The sequence below is a fragment of the Grampus griseus genome, assembly GCF_964374135.1.
Source record: "Grampus griseus genome assembly, chromosome: 9".
In the NCBI taxonomy this organism is placed as follows: domain Eukaryota; kingdom Metazoa; phylum Chordata; class Mammalia; order Artiodactyla; family Delphinidae; genus Grampus; species Grampus griseus.
In genome coordinates, this window is record NC_139003.1 from 50,875,748 (window position 1) to 50,893,621 (window position 17,874).

The 17,874-nt window shown below is 41.5% G+C and overlaps 1 protein-coding gene across 2 annotated transcripts in view; it reads right to left on the minus strand.

Annotated features, from left to right (window-relative positions):
- The window catches only part of PALS2 (protein associated with LIN7 2, MAGUK p55 family member), a 108,902-nt gene extending 92,411 nt beyond the window's left edge, over positions 1–16,491 (minus strand). Inside the window, exon 1 of one of the 2 annotated variants that reach the window (XM_082661519.1) lies at positions 16,259–16,491. The gene's annotated coding sequence lies outside the window, so the exon portion shown is untranslated. The remainder of the gene's footprint in view (positions 1–16,258) is intronic. The other variant, XM_082661518.1, reaches the window with a different exon arrangement.
- Positions 16,492–17,874: the final 1,383 nt, after the last annotated feature.

Genomic DNA, 17,874 nt, shown 5'->3' on the forward strand with positions numbered 1-17,874 from the left:
GGAAGGCTGAGCACACATGCCTACACTGTCTCCCTTCTGAGGTCCCACTGACATGACAGAATCCATGCTTTTTAAAAAGAACAGAACGCCAACAGTACTAGAGGTGAGATGGGAGAGAAATGAAAGATTAGAAACCAGAAATTTTAGGAAATACTAGAAGTCAGAAAGCTGGTGAAGAGGCTTGCATGTCTAGCAAAAAGATGGACTTGAAAATCTAAAGTAATTCTCTCACAAAATGCCTAGAAATGCTAACCAAAGTACCAAAAACATCCTCTCAAGTACAAGAGTAAGTCCTCAAGAAACTCCTCATGCGCCAACATGAAGAGGATAAAAACAAACTGGTAAGCATGTGCTTGAGTCATGGCTGCATGGAGTGTTTGCAGATTTCAGTACCTAGTTCAGAAGCAGCAGTTTAGGCCTTGGTCTGTTCAAAAAGAAGAACTGCCAATTAGACCCCTCCATATAGATCAGGGATGTTACAGGACTAAGCCCCACCTGGTAAAAGAGTGGCCTAGCAAAGCTGTCCCTGTTGGCCAAGGAAGACAACGAGGAAATGAACCTTTTTCAGCTTGAACTCTGTATTCGGGGGCAAATACCACCTGAGAATTTGTAACCACAGCCTACTCTCAAGGATTCAGGGTTCCAACATACCTACCTAGTTCAGAAAACCCCAAGCTGAGAAATTACACAGGTGCCAAAGAAAACCTTTAGCAAATCTTCCCTGGAGGAATGTGTCCCCTAACCAGGCTGCACAGAATCCCTTGAATAAAACCCTGCCAAGCATGAGCTCACAATTCGAAAATAACAAAAAAAGCTCATGAGAAAAAAAAAAAAAGAGATAGGTAATTGAAAACACAAGAGTAATACTATCATAAAGGAATGCAGGTAAGATTGAATAAATGTTGTAATCTAAGCCATCAGAGGTAAGCGCAGTTCTTCCCAAGTGGATTTTTTTCTGGGCCTCCCTTGAGAAGTGCATGTTTGCTCAAATATTCTTCTTTTATAGTAGAGTCAATAGTTACTGGGTAAAGTTGAAAAAATAGACACATGTTTTCTAAGACACACAGCATAATTTTAAAATTTACAAAACTCTCACCCAGGGTAAGTACCGCTCCCCTCCCCAGGAGCACATGGAAATGTGTGAGGGCATCTTGGATGCTCCAATGGCTGTGGTAGAGAACAGGGGCGCTAAACTTTAAGTGGTGCTCAGCACAACCCCACAAGACAAAGCACAGTACTGCCAAAGATGCCAAAGAGCAATTGTTGAGAAACACTTTACTGATATGACTAAATCTGAAGCTATTATCAACGAATAACGCTATGAAGTAAAACTGGGAACAGAAAATTTGAAACTTTCATTGTACATTCATCCTTCTGTACTATTTTATCATTAATATTTTTAAAAAATTAAAAATAAATTTATATAAACAAGTAATGGGAGGGACAGCTGTCCTGCTCATCAGTCAACATAGATCTCTCCTTTTAGATAAACTAGGTTGCTCAGCACACCAAGGATAAAAGCAGTGCATCAGACTACCCTACAATTCCTAGACTCAGAAGAGCAGTCCTTCCAGCATTTAAATATTTCTTAGCCAAAGTATCTCCTGAATTAAAACAGACTTACTGACGCTGGTTGTATGCTCATGCAGTGAGGATCCGAAACCTCTTTTGTGAGGCAGCAGCTGCAACTGCAGTGCTCTCCACGGCTGAAAGAAGCCCAAGGAAGGAGTCAAGACTCAAAACAATAACTACGCACATTTGAAGTGGTGGGGTAGGATGGTTCTGTTGTGCAGTTCCAGAATATGTCGCTTAACAAGCCAATGAAAGCCTCTTTTTAACAAGTGATCTATCAGTGAGGCAGATCAGTTTTAGACTGACGGAAGGTCAATTAATGAAACATTTGCACAGATGAAAATGGAAGATTAAGATATAAGTGATGTGTACTACAAGTAGACAGAAAATATTTACTACAAAAAAACCCCCCTGCACTTACTCCAGAACTTCGCTTCTCAAAGATGACAAATTTTCAACACACACACACACACACAATACGGATCCATCACATCCTGACTACTACATAATTTCTTTATACTTTTGCTTTCCCTCCCTATTCCTTTCCTGTACACAGAGTGCTAGTACAGCTGACCCTTGAGCAATGGGGGTTTGAACTGTGTGGGTCCACTTACACGTGGATATTTTTCAATAGTAAATACTACAGTACTACACGATCCATGGTTGGTTGAATCCACAGGTGCTGAGGACCAATGATAAATATCCAGACTATCAGCCCCTACACCCCACCACCCACCATGTTATTCAACGGTCAACTGTACACACAGGCATACTGCACTTATATTTTAAGTGCAGTAATGGCCAATATGTTTAGATGAACATCAAATTGAGGTATGTTAAGGAAAAAAATAAACCGGTTCCTAATGTTTTTCACTTATCATTATGAAACCATTCTAATACCTTTTAAAATACCTTTTCATATGCAACTGTTTTATGTAGGGTAATCTTTATCTATAAGCAGGGATAAAATTATTCTAAAAGAAATAACTCCTAGATGGTTTTTCTAGGAGTTAAACATTTCATTTAAATGAACTTGTATAATAGAAGATTACAACAGTTTCAAATATTGTCAGAAAAAAAATTACCTTGCACGAAAATATTAGAATGGATACAAATATCATCAGAAAAAAAAAAACCTGGACTCTAAGAACTAGCTCAACCCAGACCTGGGACTTGAAGCACATGAAAAAGCCTTCTTACAAAAGAAAGTACTTAAGAAATCGCATCACGAGGCCCTCAGAATTTGAAAATAGGGTGATCCCTCAAGAATTAAATTAGTAAAAGGAAACACAAGATACATAGTCCTAGCAGAAAAATGTCACCCTAAGAGAAGACAGATCGAAGTATTTGGAAATATTTGTCTAATCAAAGTATCCAAGATATAGCCGTAGGATAAGAACACAATAAAGAAAACAGTGACAATCAAGTGTATTGTAAGCTGTGGGAAGAAAGTGTGTTAACAGAAGGCAATACCTGGTCAAATCTAGAAAAAAGGAAATAATAAATTGACCAGGTCTCTAAAATTCCCCGGGAAGAACTTGCCTACTCCATATTCCAGGGTTTCTCAATCTTGGCATTACTGGCATTTTGGTCCCTTGTTATGGGGGACCATCCTATGAATTGTTTAGTAGCATCCTTGGCCTCCAAGCACTAGATGCTAATAAGCACCTTTATCCAAACTGTGACAACCAAAAATCTTCAGATATTACCAAATATCCCATGGGAAGCAAAACTGCCCCCCTTAAAGAATCAGTGGTATATTTTAGAATATACCTTGATCACACTGAAATACAATATACACAATTACACAATATACACTGAAATACAATGCAAACCAAGCTAATAAAGTTTGACGTTTCTAGCATCAAAATCACCTCACTTTTCTTGATCACCCAGTAAATGTCTCATAATAATTTGGCTTTCTAGAGAAAGTATCATCATGGTTGCAAGAGGTATTTACTATATGGTTTTTTGATAAATTAAAAAAAAGAAAATGTCAGAGAGAAAGGCCCATGACCATTCTTTATATATGCCTTCTGATAATAAAATTGAAATCACATACTTCTCATATTTCCCCACAACTTCTAACACTGTTTTAATTGTTTTTCAGGCATTTGAATGCTTTTAAAATTTAATATTCCTGGTGTAATATTCTTATCATCTTCATCAGTACTATCAGCGTCTTGCTTTTCTAAGTTTCCCTTTTTCCTAATTTTTAGTTTCTCTGTCCCTCCCCTCCAGGACAACACGCACACAGCGTCTCCATCATCATTATGGTAAATACCCTTCCTTTGAAAGTTAACAGTATATCATGCTGGTCCAAATATAATTTGACTTACTAGTTAATACCCAGGTAAGTGGTCTCAAAAGAACTTTTTTATCCTTTAATAATAATAAAAAGGGTCAAATATAGTTGAGAACAGCCTGTTTAAATCTAAGGAATGTAACAACTTACTTAAAAATAAGAACCTAAATGAACCTTTAAAACAAGAACAGGGCTTATCTTGGGAAAAGATCCCTAAACCCTGAAAATCCAGGGACTGTCCTTTGCCTAGGAATCCTTTGAAAACTACCTTGAAAAATACCTCTATATTCCATTTGATCAGCCACAGTGAATTCACAATTTCCCTGTATTCATCTTATACTCCCCGTTCTCTCTGCCACCTGTCTTCCAAGCTCTCGTTGCTTCACCTTTAAATTACCACTGCCAAGTCTTCTACTACTATTCTCCTCTTTGCTGTAATCCACTCAGCATAAGACTATCACACAGATCACGTTAAAACATCATTTTAATGACAATACTGTATTAGAAAAAGAGAGCTTTCTGCCATCTGGAAATGCTTAAATTTCTCTTTTAAAAATCTAGCCTGGCGCTTCCCTGGTGGCGCTGTGGTTGAGAGTCCGCCTGCCGATGCAGGGGACGCGGGTTCGTGCCCAGGTCTGGGAAGATCCCACATGCCGCGGAGCGGCTGGGCCCGTGACCCATGGCCGCTGAACCTGCGCGTCCGGAGCCTGTGCTCCGCAACAGGAGAGACCACCACAACAGTGAGAGGCCTGCATACCGCAAAAAAAAAAAAAAAAATCTAGCCTTCCATCTATTCAACTGAACTCCTCTACTCTCTAATACAAACTCTGTCCTGACTACATTGATCTTTTTACTTCCTATACCTACAACCACATTATCTCATTCCCCCCCAAATGCCTTCATTCATGTTACCTCACCCAACAATATTCTTTTTTTCTTGGCTATTCAATACCTAATCAATTGATGGCCCCCTTCTTGCTTTTTTTTTTTTTTTTGGTACACGGGCCTCTCACTGTTGTGGCTTCTCCCGTTGCGGATCACGGGCCCAGCCGCTCCGCGGCATGTGGGATCCTCCCGGACCGGGGCACAAACCCGTGTGCCCTGCATTGGCAGGCGAACTCTCAACCACTGCGCCACCAGGGAAGCCCCCACTTCTTGCTTTTTTACAATCAAAGTTTTAGAGTTAAAAGCATCTTAGGACATATCTCAAAAATTAATCCAATCAAATGAGCAGCAAGTCCCTCCCTACAGATAAGAATTTCTTTTCTTAAACTATCTCAAAACTTACAGTCTGCTGCACAGGATAAACCACTACTTATATGCTAATTTCTGAGGTTTCCTAATTTGCTTAATAATAAATATCAAGCATTGCCTAAAATCATGGGACAATGCTTGGCTGAGGGGACACAAAGACCATTTCTTCCCTCAAACAGCGATATAAAGTAACCTTCATATTATGTGAAATTCCAGTATATACATATATACACAGATTTACTTTTGGTAAAGATTTCTACTTGAGTGTAACAAATTCTAAGCTGTTGTTTCTGGAGATATTTTGGAAGAGAGGGAACTGCAGGTTTGGAAGGGAAATAAAGAGATGGCAGAGTAGAAGATATTTGCTGGGCACTCCTAAAAGAGATAGAAACAGAGACAAAACAAATTTCCAGCCTTTGATCTAGAATCACAGTCTGTTGGGAAGGAGAGAACAGAGATGAGAATGGAAGGACAATCAGAGCCAAGTCAGTGTCCCACTATGTCACGTTCTGACATGAACTGGCATGAAGTTACCACGGACCGAAAGGAACTATAAATACCCACTTGGCTATAGCGAGCTGAGTTAAATAAAGGTTACTAAAAGCTTATTCTTTTACCTCAAATATCCAAGTTATGCTATCTCTAAAACAACAGTTAGAAACACAAGTTGAAGTTAGTAACCTTTAAGTGAAAATAAGAAAGGCTCTGAATAAGATTTTCTAAAAAATGCTTCTTAGGATTTATGAAGCATTTCCTGTCCCCCGCTACCCCAAGACTGGAAATCCTGAAACATTTCTTTCAAGGAAGTAGTGGTAAATGGAAACTAGTTGTATAGTACCCGGGATCTCCAAACGGAATTGCATAAAATGTCATCGATAATTTGTTTGATATATTTAATGTTTTAACTGGGAGGACATTAAAAGTTTATAAGGTTTTTAAGGGTTCATTCACAATCTCAGACTCCTTAATCCTATTTCCCCCACAACAGTTTAAATTCCTTCAGGGAAAATTTCTCTACCTTGGGTTTCTCAAGAACCCAGTGCTAAGGATGGCAAGCACATACTGTGATGGCTTTGCCCATGTGCCTCCCAGAGTGTTCCAACCTTCTTAAAAACGTGGTTTAGGGCTTCCCTGGTGACGCAGTGATTGAGAGTCCGCCTGCCGATGCAGGGAACACGGGTTCGTGACCCAGTCCGGGAAGATCCCACATGCCGCGGAGCGGCTAGGCCCGTGAGCCATGGCCGCTGAGCCTGCGCGTCTGGAGCCTGTGCTCCGCAACGGGAGAGGCCACAGCAGTGAAAGGCCTGCGTACCGCAAAAAAACAAAAACAAACAAACAAAAAAAAAACCCATCTGAATCAACTTATATAAAATTACGCATGACCATCATTTACTTTCTAAAATAAGCAACTTCAATGAATTAAATTTCTTTAACTCAGCTACCCAAGTTTCTTATACCAAAGTCCCAGACAGGATATTTAATAGATGAATAAAAAGGCAAATAGTTTTATGTAAAATGAAACTTCCTGTAAAACATTTTATTGTATGTATATAAAAATACATATTCAAGGTAAAATAAAGACAAATCCACTTGAAGACAGCAACATTCATTCCAAATACTAAAGAATTCCTATTATATGATAAATGGACCATTATGAACATATTATAAGTATGGTCATTTTCTTCATTCCAAACAAAGTGCTACATTTTCAAACACTACTTACTTCTTTAGATTTTAGGGGGAAAGCAGGAGGAAAACTCAGGATTGTGTGAATTTTATAAAAATTTTAGATTACGTTGGAAGGAATTTTTGAGGTTACATAGTCATCTTTCCACCCAATATTTAACTTGCCTTTGTAAACACACTGAAATGTCATATAAAAATAAGACTTATTAACTTTAGTCAACAGCACATAACTTACTGGACTACTTTAAAAGCAAAGTTCTTTTAAAAAATATTTACTAACAGACATAGCTCTTACACTGGAAAGAAAAAAGTGAAAGTATGAATCAAGCAAAGGCACTGAAGACATATTTGTTCAACAAATATTATCCACTGTACATGTAACACTGTACCAAACAGTAAGAGAAGAAAAGGATACTGATATTTACTGTACCAGACTCTGTGCTAGACACTTTACATATATTATCCAATTAAAATCTTACACCAACCCTATAAAGTAGATGTTATAATCCCTATTTTAGAGATAAGGTATATTGAGTTTAGTAGTAACACCAGAATCTCTGCCAGCAAGCGTATTGTTTATACCACACAGAGCTCTGTGTCCTGAACAAAGTAAAAGAGCTGGAAGTTGGAAAAACTGGAATTACAACCCATATCGCTAACTATCTTGCCTTGCTGAGTAAAAAAATAATAAAGTACCCAGTTTCAAGAAACTGTATCATTTCACTATATAAGAAACAGTGAAAATGTTTTGCTAGTAAGCAAAACCCCAAATAATATTTGTTACAGTTAATGAAAAGTAACTCAAGCATTAAGATGGTAACAGCAATAAAGTAATTTATAAACTGTCATTATAGTATTAAAATTTTCTAAAACTTCCAAAAATCTGGAAGTAACTGTGACAATAGCTCTCACCGTATCACCAGATGAGAAGCTATTTAAATGAGCTACAACTGGAAGATGAACTTGCAATATCTTAGAGAGCCATTCTTTTCTGTACGAAATTGGATTTCTTTATACACATACACATGCGCGCGCACACACACATCATATATATATATATATGTTGTATTTGATACAAGACCATGAGAGTTATATTATTCTTCATATGAAAACCAAGTTGAATGCTTTGGAAAAACCCAAAGAAAGCAAGTGACAAAACAAGAAAACAAAAAATCCAAATTGTTGTATAATTAAGTGTAAGCAAGACAGCTGTAAACAATCCAGGAGTCACAAAACACTACAAGGATCCTACACTCAGATTCCTTCACAAACTTTTAAGTTTTTGCTCCTAAGTTAGGATCACTGATAATACACAAGTTTATATAAGAATGTTGACCCAGAGTTCCAGTCAAAAGATATCCATGTCTTAGTCCTTGGAACCTGTGAATGTTACATTATTTGCAAAAGGGATCTTTGTAGCTGTGATTAAGGATCCTGTGATGGGGAGATTATCCTGGAACAATAGGGGGGGCCTCATATGTGTCCTTATAAGAGAGAGGCAAGGAGAGAGTTCTCCTTCTCTCCCACACAGGAAAATGTGATAAGAACAGAGCTGAGAGAGATTTGCAATTCTGCCCTTGAAGACTGGAGTGATGCACCCACAAGCCAAGGAATTCTGGCACCACCAGCAACTGTAGAAGAAGCAAGGGACATAGTCTTTTCTTGAGCTTTTGCAGGGAGCACCCTGTTTTGGCCCAATGATACTGATTTCAGATGTCTGGCCTCCAAAACTGTGAGAGAATAAACTTCTTTTGTTTTGAGCCACCAAGTTTGTGGCAATTTGTTACAGCAGCCACAGGAAACTAACTCAATCAGAAAAGGGTTTTTGATTTTTAAAAAACTGTTGATAAGCAAATGAGATAATGTGTGGAGAACACTTAGCATAGCTCCTGAAACATAGTAAGGATTCAAATATATTGTCGATGCCATTATCGATACTAAGCCAACTCTGTCTAAGCTCCAAGCTCTTGGTAGCAAGAGGAAAAAATAAGGATGTTCAAACAGTAAAACAGGGGAATACATACACAAGACTCAGGAGTGAAAACACATGAATCAGCCCTTCATATAATGTGTACCTACCAGCTATGTCAGTGTTACGTTATAATTTGTCCTATACTGAAAAGATAAATGGTGGATGAGGCCAGCCAAAGACAGCTTCTTGGGGGAGGCAAGCTTAAACATTTATTAGCAGAGAAGAAACAAGGGGGCAAAGAAGGGGAAAGCATGAAAGTGAGCAAAGCAATTGAAATCAATTAGATGCTTGTAGAGCTATCAATCTGGCTAAAGTAGAGACCAAGGTGAGACAGACCTTCTGAGGTTAGTTACCTAAATGGTAAAGGACCATAAAAGCTATGCTGACTGATTCAGTCGTTAAAAAGAATATTTTATAGGATGTATTATTTTACAAATATTGGCTCTTGGGGGTTTAAAAAATATAAACATGCTCTGGCCCCACTCCAGACCTACTAAGTTAGAATCCTTTGGTGTGAGATAACTCTAAAGGATTCTGATACCCACTCAGGTAGAGAATCCCTGTATCAGAGCCAATTCGTGGCAAAAGACCCACAGAATTAAAGTCTCATGAAGGATATAATGTATCCTCAAAGTATGCAATCAACTAAATCAACAGCACTTTCCTAGGTTAAAACTTCTCCCAAGATGTAGCCCCTCTGGGTTCCACCACAGACTTTCTATAAATCCCTCACTCTTTACTTTTCCTTTCCTAAGCATGTGGCCCTGATCTGCTCAATCATCTTCCTCACGCTTTCTCACAAATTTTTCTAGAAAGGTCCATGAATTTCAGCTGCCCTCCCCCATCTTTCCACAACATTTTTCCCACCCAACTAAGATCTAACAATATTTCATAGAACAAAGTAACCATGTAAAAGTTCCATTAATATATTATATAATAAACTTATAAAAGTGTTCTATGACCATTTATTGTAATAAAATCTGAAGTACATATATTAAGTGAAATTATAAATCATTTTTTACAAAAGATTTCCAAAAGCATAAAATTATAAAGTGGCTATAAAAAGCCAATAAGCTAAGCCCTGTTCACTTCAATCTTTACTTAAGTGTTACTAAGTAGCTAACAAAGTACAAGGCTCTGAAAAGATACAAAGTATATGGAAATCTCAGTGATTTAGACACAAACTTCACCAGTACTAGAGTAGAAGAAAAGGAGATCTGGGAAGGGGAACTGAATATGATCCTTAAAAAAAAATCTCCTTTGTGTGTGTGTTGGGGGGCGGGGTGTGTGTGTGTGTGGAATCTTTTTTTTTTTTTTTTTTTTTGCGGTACACGGGCCTCTCACTGTTATGGCCTCTCCGGTTGTGGAGCAGAGGCTCCGGATGCGCAGGCTCAGCGGCCATGGCTCACGGGCCCAGCCGCTGCGCGGCATGTGGGATCTTCCCGGACCGGGGCACAAATCCGTGTCCCCTGCATCCAGGGAAGCCCTTGTTTTTTAGAATCTTGCTGGCTTTACCTTAGCCTGGGTTTATTTCATGATTAAAGCCAAAAATAAAGCAACACAAGTTAGTGTTCAGGTAAATAAGTTAGTTCTTTCCTCTCCCATAAGCTACACCAATTTATACATATTCCCAGGTAGTTCTTTTTACCTCAGTAATCTTCAGAAATTTCAATCACATCAAATTCTATTGGTATATACTTCCACCAGCAATGCGTGAGAACATCTGTTAGTCTCTCTCCTCTTCAAAAGTACTATCAGAGGGGCTTCCCTGGTGGCGCAGTGGTTGAGAGTCCGCCTGCCGATGCAGGGGACATGGGTTCGTGCCCCGGTCCGGGAAGATTCCACATGCAGCGGAGCGGCTGGGCCCGTGAGCCATGGCCGCTGAGCCTGCGTGTCCGGAGCCTGTGCTCCGCAAAGGGAGAGGCCACAACAGTGAGAGGCCCGCGTACAGCAAAAAAAAAAAAAAAAAAAAAAAGTACTATCAGATAACCAAGGACCTACTGTATAGCACAGGGAACTCTGCTCAATACTCTGTAATAATCTAAATGGGAAAAGAATTTGAAAAGGGATACATGTATATGTATAACTGAATCTGTGTACACCTGAAACTAACACAACATTGTTAATCAACTATACTCTGACATAAAATAAAAAATTTTTAAATGTACTATCAAACTTTTTTGATCTGTCAATCTAATAGGTGAAAATAGTATCTCAGAGTTTAAATTTTTGATATTTATATTGTGTGTGAGGTTGAATATCTTGATATATATGTTTAAGAACGATCTGAATTTCCTTTTCTGTGAATTATCTGTTCATGATCTTTGCCCACTTTATGGTTGGTCTTTTTCTTATCAATTTGCAGGTACTCTTCATATATTAAGGAAGTTAGCTTTTTGTCTGTTATACAAGTTGCAAATATTTTCCTCAGTTCATGCCACTTTCTTTCCTTCATGTATATATTATCCTCAACCAAATGGTAAATTCCTTCCATAAAAGGACATTTCTTTTATATAAACCCAGGACAGTGCTTTTCAAATCTTCCAACTACATATAGCAGCAAAATTTAAAAGAGGGGAAACCAGCCTTTTGGGGGGGGTAGTCAAGGGTGAAAATGAATTATTACTGCAGCACCTATTTGGGTTGACTGCCCAATCCTATTTCACATGATTACGGCAAGTACAAGCAAGTTCTAATAACATGGTATAGTTTGCTGAACAGGGGAGGGATGGGTGCTGGATGAATCTGTTTCCTGTTGTCTGGGCTGGTGCAGGGAACATTTAGGAGCTGCTGGTGGCCATCTATTACGAGGACTAGGAAGTGGTCCTCTACAGCATTAGAAGACGTGAAGCAAATGCACAGTGAAGAGTAAAGAGAAGAGATGAAGTGTATCCAGCTGGCACTGGAGTCCCAGAGTCCGAACCCTTGGATTCCTTTAGGCACTCCTGCATCTTTACAGTATATCTCACTTTTTGTTCATACCAGTTAGAATGGATTTCTATTACTTACAGCCAAAAGTGGCCTACTTACTACAACTATCATCTACTCAAATCATTTCATAAAGGAACATTTTAACACCAAAGCCTCAGGAGGGATAGAACCTCAAATTTTAAAAAAAGGTTTATGTTTAATGACAGCTGTGTGCCAGGAACAAGTCTAAGTTCTTGGCATATACTGTTAAACAAGAGAAAAAAATCACTGTTATAATGGACCTTGCATTATAGTGAGAGTATACAGATAATAAAATAAAAATACAATTTCAGATATGATAAACAGTTTGCAGAAAAAAATTTAAGTAATGGGATACAGGGAAATGAGGATGGTGCCATTCTGACAGGGTGGTTAGATAATAATGCTCATCTGAGAATGTAATTGAACTGAAACCTGAAATGATGAGGAGCCAGTTGTGTCATGCTTTAGGATGAGAATTCCAGGCAGAGGGAACAGACCTAAGTCAGGAACAAGCCATGACATTTCTGAGGGAAAAAAAGAAGGGCAGTGTAGGTGGAATATAGTGAACAAGGGGGAATGATAAAGAAGTGGTAATGGAGTAATTGATCTAAGAGGAAAAAGCGTAAGTTGGTAAAGTAAGTAGGAATCAGACCATGTATAGGAACTAGTAGGTAGAGGAAAGGATTTGAAAATAACTTCAGCTTTATGAAAAACTCACTACATTGTCTTTAATTCTCATTTTGCTTTGCATCAGTGATAACTTTACAGACCTTTAGAAATTACTTCCCAAGTATTAAACACAATGTTGAGGTTAGCTAGGAATGAGCATTTCCTAAGCAGAAAATATCTCTTCTGGAGGATTATGAAATGTTTTAAGAAAAAAATGCAAAGCCATCTTAAAAAAGAAGAAACTAGGAAAGATGGTAGAAACTACTTCAAATTCTGTACTACTTATACTGTGAATGAATCTATATACTATGATCAAGGCTGCACAAAGGTCTTAAAGAAGAACTTAAAAACTTAAGTCCTTTCTAAACTACTATAAAAATAACATCCTTTGCTAAGTTCACTATTATTGAATTGGACGTTAACGAAGTTAAATATTGTCAGAAGAGAAAACTGGAAACTAGACTTCTTTGACTTTATTGTACCTCTTGAGAATAGCTACAGCTTAATAGTCAACAAAGTTGTGGGTTTCGATCTTATCTCTATTACTAAGATAAAGGAAGAACTTCCCCTATGTGATAAAAATTAGGTACAAAGGATGCTTCAATATCTTTCCTCTGAAAGCTTTTTAAATTAGGAGAACAATCAGCTTTAAGAGGTTTGGATACAGTACAGCTCACATAAGATGGTGTTCTCTCCAGATCTTTCCGGACAACTAATATCTATATACGCAAAGCAAGTAATTAAACCTGCACTGCTTCTAAGATTAATATCAGTAAAGTCAGATCTTTGAAAGCTCTAACGTATTCATGAATCTCATCTTTCACTATGTTAGGTATTTAGTTAGCCCACGTAACCAAAAAGTAGACTGTTAATAACACAATCTATAAAGAGAGGTACTTTTTGAGTGTGGTGTGAGTTAAAGAAATAAAAGTCATTTAGACACCTTGATCAAGACTTGATTCTGAGGGCATCCTCCTCAACGCATTTGCAGCAGTTTGGCAAAGTGCTCAGGGATTATTAGTAGCGGTGTATGGGAGGGAGGGATACGGTCAACCTAAATTGTAAAGTCTCCCCCCAGTGGTCTCACATACAAATAACAGGAAGAGTTGGGAAATGATCGCAGCTTCTGTGAGACTGACCAAAAGTAATCTATGCAGAATCCGGTAACTACAATGAAGAAATCAAATCTTTAATTCAATACTAGCACCATATCAGTGAAGAGACCTCGTATGCTTTTCTGCTCTTATGGTATCATAAATGTGAACACTATTTTTGGAAGGAAAGAATCTATAGGTTCTTTTTTCTCAGTATAATTTTTTAGGAATAATTTAATGATATCCTCAGCCCAGCCCAGTATTTGTTTTATCTAATGGGCAGGCGTTCAATCCTCCAGAAATAAATACGAGCACATCCCTTGCAAGTTAACTACGTCTACCTGAAGTGATGTTCTGATACAAATTTAGTCACTTACCAAATGAACCACCTTGTTAAAGAAAATTATAACCAGTGCTAAAAACCTAATGTCTAATTTGCAAGACACTCTTTTTAAAAAACCACCTAGGACTAGGTAATTTATAATACAGCGAGTGACATAAAAAGTACAAATGGCTCCTCTTGCCTCTTTTAATATTTATTTTCTTGGTGTTTTTATAATTAGGTAGCCTTTGACCGGCACTAACCCTGTATTATTTGTAACTTGCAATAATTTTCTGATGTTACTTTTAACAAAGCTTGGATGTCAAAAAAGTGAAGGGCATTTAATTAAAATCTCAGTTGTCTTCTGCTCACCATCTATTATTAAATGGTAAAGTATATAAAGGGATGGTAAATGCTCAAACAACTTCAGTTTTAAAAGCAGAATATAGATAACATACATGGAGTCTCACAATTATGATTTTCTTGGTTATCCCAAGCTAAAAAGGAGGGGTGGGGGGAGGAGGAAGAGAGCAGGCTGTGTAGTCTTCTGGAACAATTTCAGCCTTAAATGAGACTCAGGAAAAATGCAAACTGCTCCCATGAATGTTTAAGAAAAATATGATTCGTTTAAAAAAAAAATCCAACAGTTGGCCTACAGAACAACAAAAAATGACGCTGTCTTATATAGAGCTACCAGACTTGCTTAAGCCCCTAATTTTTCTAGTGTTCATATAATTTAGAATGTAAAAAAAGAAAAAATTCATTTTGAAATTCCAAGTGGAAAAGCAACTGAGTGGCATCAATTAGAAAATGACACACACAGACATCCCGGAATCGTTTTTTTTTTTTTTTGCATAAAGATATTGAGTGTGCAATCTCTATAGGACAAAAACAGAGCTATTAAAAATGTTGCCACTTGTATATTATGTAACCCTAGTCTAAACTAAAAGCAGCATAGACCTTAAAGAGTAATACATTGTGCAAACGTCTATTTAAACATGAATTTAAATACATGATAGATTTCAGATACAGATGACCTCAAAAATGACACAATCCACAAAAGTTCTTTGTTTACTGTAATCAGGCCTCAGAAGACATGACTATAATCAGGCCTGATACAATAATACCGTGAGGTCTGTTGTTACACCTGCGTACTGCAACTATCTCCGCATTGGTTAACAGCGTGTTACCTCTCCTAAAATATTCGGCATACGGAAGTTTCCCAACGACCATCTGAAAGATTTCACTGGAAGGAATGGCTGCTAAACCATACTCCCATTGAAGAGCGATTTTAACGCACCTCCACTGTTCCGAGCCATATAACAAGAAGACCAAGACAGGAAGCACAAAGTAAAATTCCAACCATCCCCAAAGGCATGGAAAAAGAGTAAAACGTGATTAGCTTGACCTTAACCAGCTGTTTATAAGTAATGCGGAGAATTTTCTGAGCTTCCCCATCAGCCTTCAATTACCTTCCTTGCCTGCCCCCACCCCCCTTTTACGTGCCCCAACGGATGGAAGTTGAATGGATGTAATCTCGAGCCGTAATCCAAGGAACTGGGGAGATTGAGACTAAACTCCCAAGAAAGTGTTAAAAAGTCCTTCTGCCAAAACACCCACCAACCAATCCACATCCTGTCATCACGCCGACCGTCAGATCCCTCCATCGACTCGCTCCTGGCCCTCCACCCCGCCAAAAAAGCCAAAAAAAAAAAAAAAAAAACCCAAAAAGCCACAAACAAAAAAAGCCAGCACCTTTCTGGTTCCAGACCAACGTACTCAGAATCGGAAAGCACTGCCTCAGCCGCAAACGCCTCCGGAGCAGCGTGTGCTCGGCCCAAAACCACTCTGGCCAAACAACTGGAGTCTCGTGCCTCGGAAGTGGCAGCAGAACTCGCCGAAAGCCTCCTCCCCCAAGAACTCGGAGCTCGAGAGGCAGCCAGAGGCCGGCGGAGTCGCCCCCACTGGGCACCGACTCCGAAGGTGTCAGTCACGGCAACCGCCGTCCCCGGCGCGGCTCTCCATTCATGCTTTAACGCCACTCTCGCCGCAGAGGGTGCAGGCGCCCGCGCCCGGCTCTCAGAGGGGGCCCCGCGCCCCCAGCCCCAGCCCTGCCCCCGCCCGGGCCGCGCCGGGGAGCGCGGGCGGAGAGCGGGGCGCGGCAGCCGGCAGCATGGGCCAGACACGTTGCCGCGCTCGGCCGGCCAGCCCGCACGCCCGCAGCCCGGGAACCTGGGGCCCCGCAGAGCGCGCCCCTCCCGCGCGAGACGAGCCGAACAGCCCCCGCCGCCCGCCCGAGCCCAGGTGCCGAGGAGGCGGGGCGGGCCGGGGTCCCCGCGTGGCGCGAAGCCGCAAGCAACAGGGCGCCCCCCGGCCAGCTCGGCGCGCGGCTAGACCGTTACCCGAGAGACGTGGGGGCCCCGGCAACTCACCGGCTCGCACCTCGGCTTCCTCCGCGCCGCCGTCGCTCCCCTCCTCCCGCCGCCGCTGCTCTTCCTCAGCCGCAGACGCCGCCGAGCAGCCCCATCTACAAACTCCGGACTCGTAGTTGGGAACTGGAAATGCGGCTCTCACTCCCCTCCGCCTCCCTCTCTCTCCGCCCCCTCTGTCGCTCTCCACTCCGCCCGGCTCAAGTCGCCGGCGCCGCCGCCACCACCGCGCGCGCGGCCAGCCTCCCCTCAGCCGCCCTTCTCCTCCGCCTCCGCCAACGCCTCCGCCTCCTCCTCCTCCCCCTCCCGCTGCCGCCGCCGCCGCCGCCGCCGCGGCGCGCTCTCTCCCGGCCTCGCGCGTGCGCCGGACGCCGGGGAGTGCGCGCTCGGGAGCGAGGAGGCGCCGCCGCCTCGGGGAAGCCGGGCCCCGCCCCTCCGGCCGCGGCGCGGCGACCAGGTGGAGCCCCCTCCGAGCGCCCGCAGACGGCGGCGTCCCGGCCAGATTCGCCGCCCGCGCCCCGCCGCCTCTACTGGGTCTCCCCGGTCCTGGCCCCGAGCCGCGCCCGCGAGAGGGTCACCAGACCCAATCCGCGCCGGGTCTTCCAGACCGAAATTGCCGTTGTCATTCAGCATTTATTGATGAGCAAGATACTCCCCCCTGGGCGTTTTCGAAAGAGGCTCCTCCCGGCCCTTACCAAGAGTTACGTTCTAAGAGCCCACTAGTCGTGGGGCACAAAGGATAAATAGACCTCGAAAAGAAGCCTCTGAAAATCTCCCCCCTCCCCCTTCACACTCACACCCCTGGTTCTGACGTGTATTTGGCAGGTTCTATAGCTCTGACGATGTCCTTCACGAATTTTCTCCCGAAGGCCCAACCTGGCTGATTCACACGCTAGGAAATGGATGGACACTAGCTCTTTTCATAGCCCTGGGTCTCCCGTGGAACTCCCGGGGCCGGCTTTGCTGGACACTCCCAGGACACCAGTTGTTCAGATCCTCCCAAACATCTGGCCTTCCCACACTTCGGAAGTGGGGACTGCCATCCTTTCCACCTCGACTCTGCCGAGAGCTTGGTGACCTGGGATGAGTGACCAGGTGTACAGATGATACGTTTTGACAGGAGCGCAGATTTAATTTTTCAGTTGAAAGAAACTGAGCAATGCAGTGCAGCAGAGGCTCTGGCTAGAACACAGCAAGACAATCAGAGAACTTCTGATTCCCTTAACATCTACCTAATCCCAAGAGATCTGTGACCCCTCAGACCTGTGATGGGGGCTCTTAGCAAAGCTGTCCTTCCGAAAACTGAAGAAACTATGAACATGTTCTTTACATTTTACAAAATGTATACTGCAGTCTTTTCAAACCGTGAATGTAGAAAGTGCAAGTAAAACTTGACATGGGAGGAACATCACGTCAGGTGGCTTCCTCTATGCAGCCTTTCCTGGCTTCTCTTGGGCACAGTTGCACTGTTCTGCATAAACCAGGCATTTGATAAATGTTTGCAACATGGCCCTTTGGATTCAGAGACGGAGTTTCAAGCTGTACTGTGTCCGTCCCCCCCACAGCCCCCCTGGCCCCCCCAGCCCCTGGCCACCCAATCTCTGTGAGTGTGGTTAGCA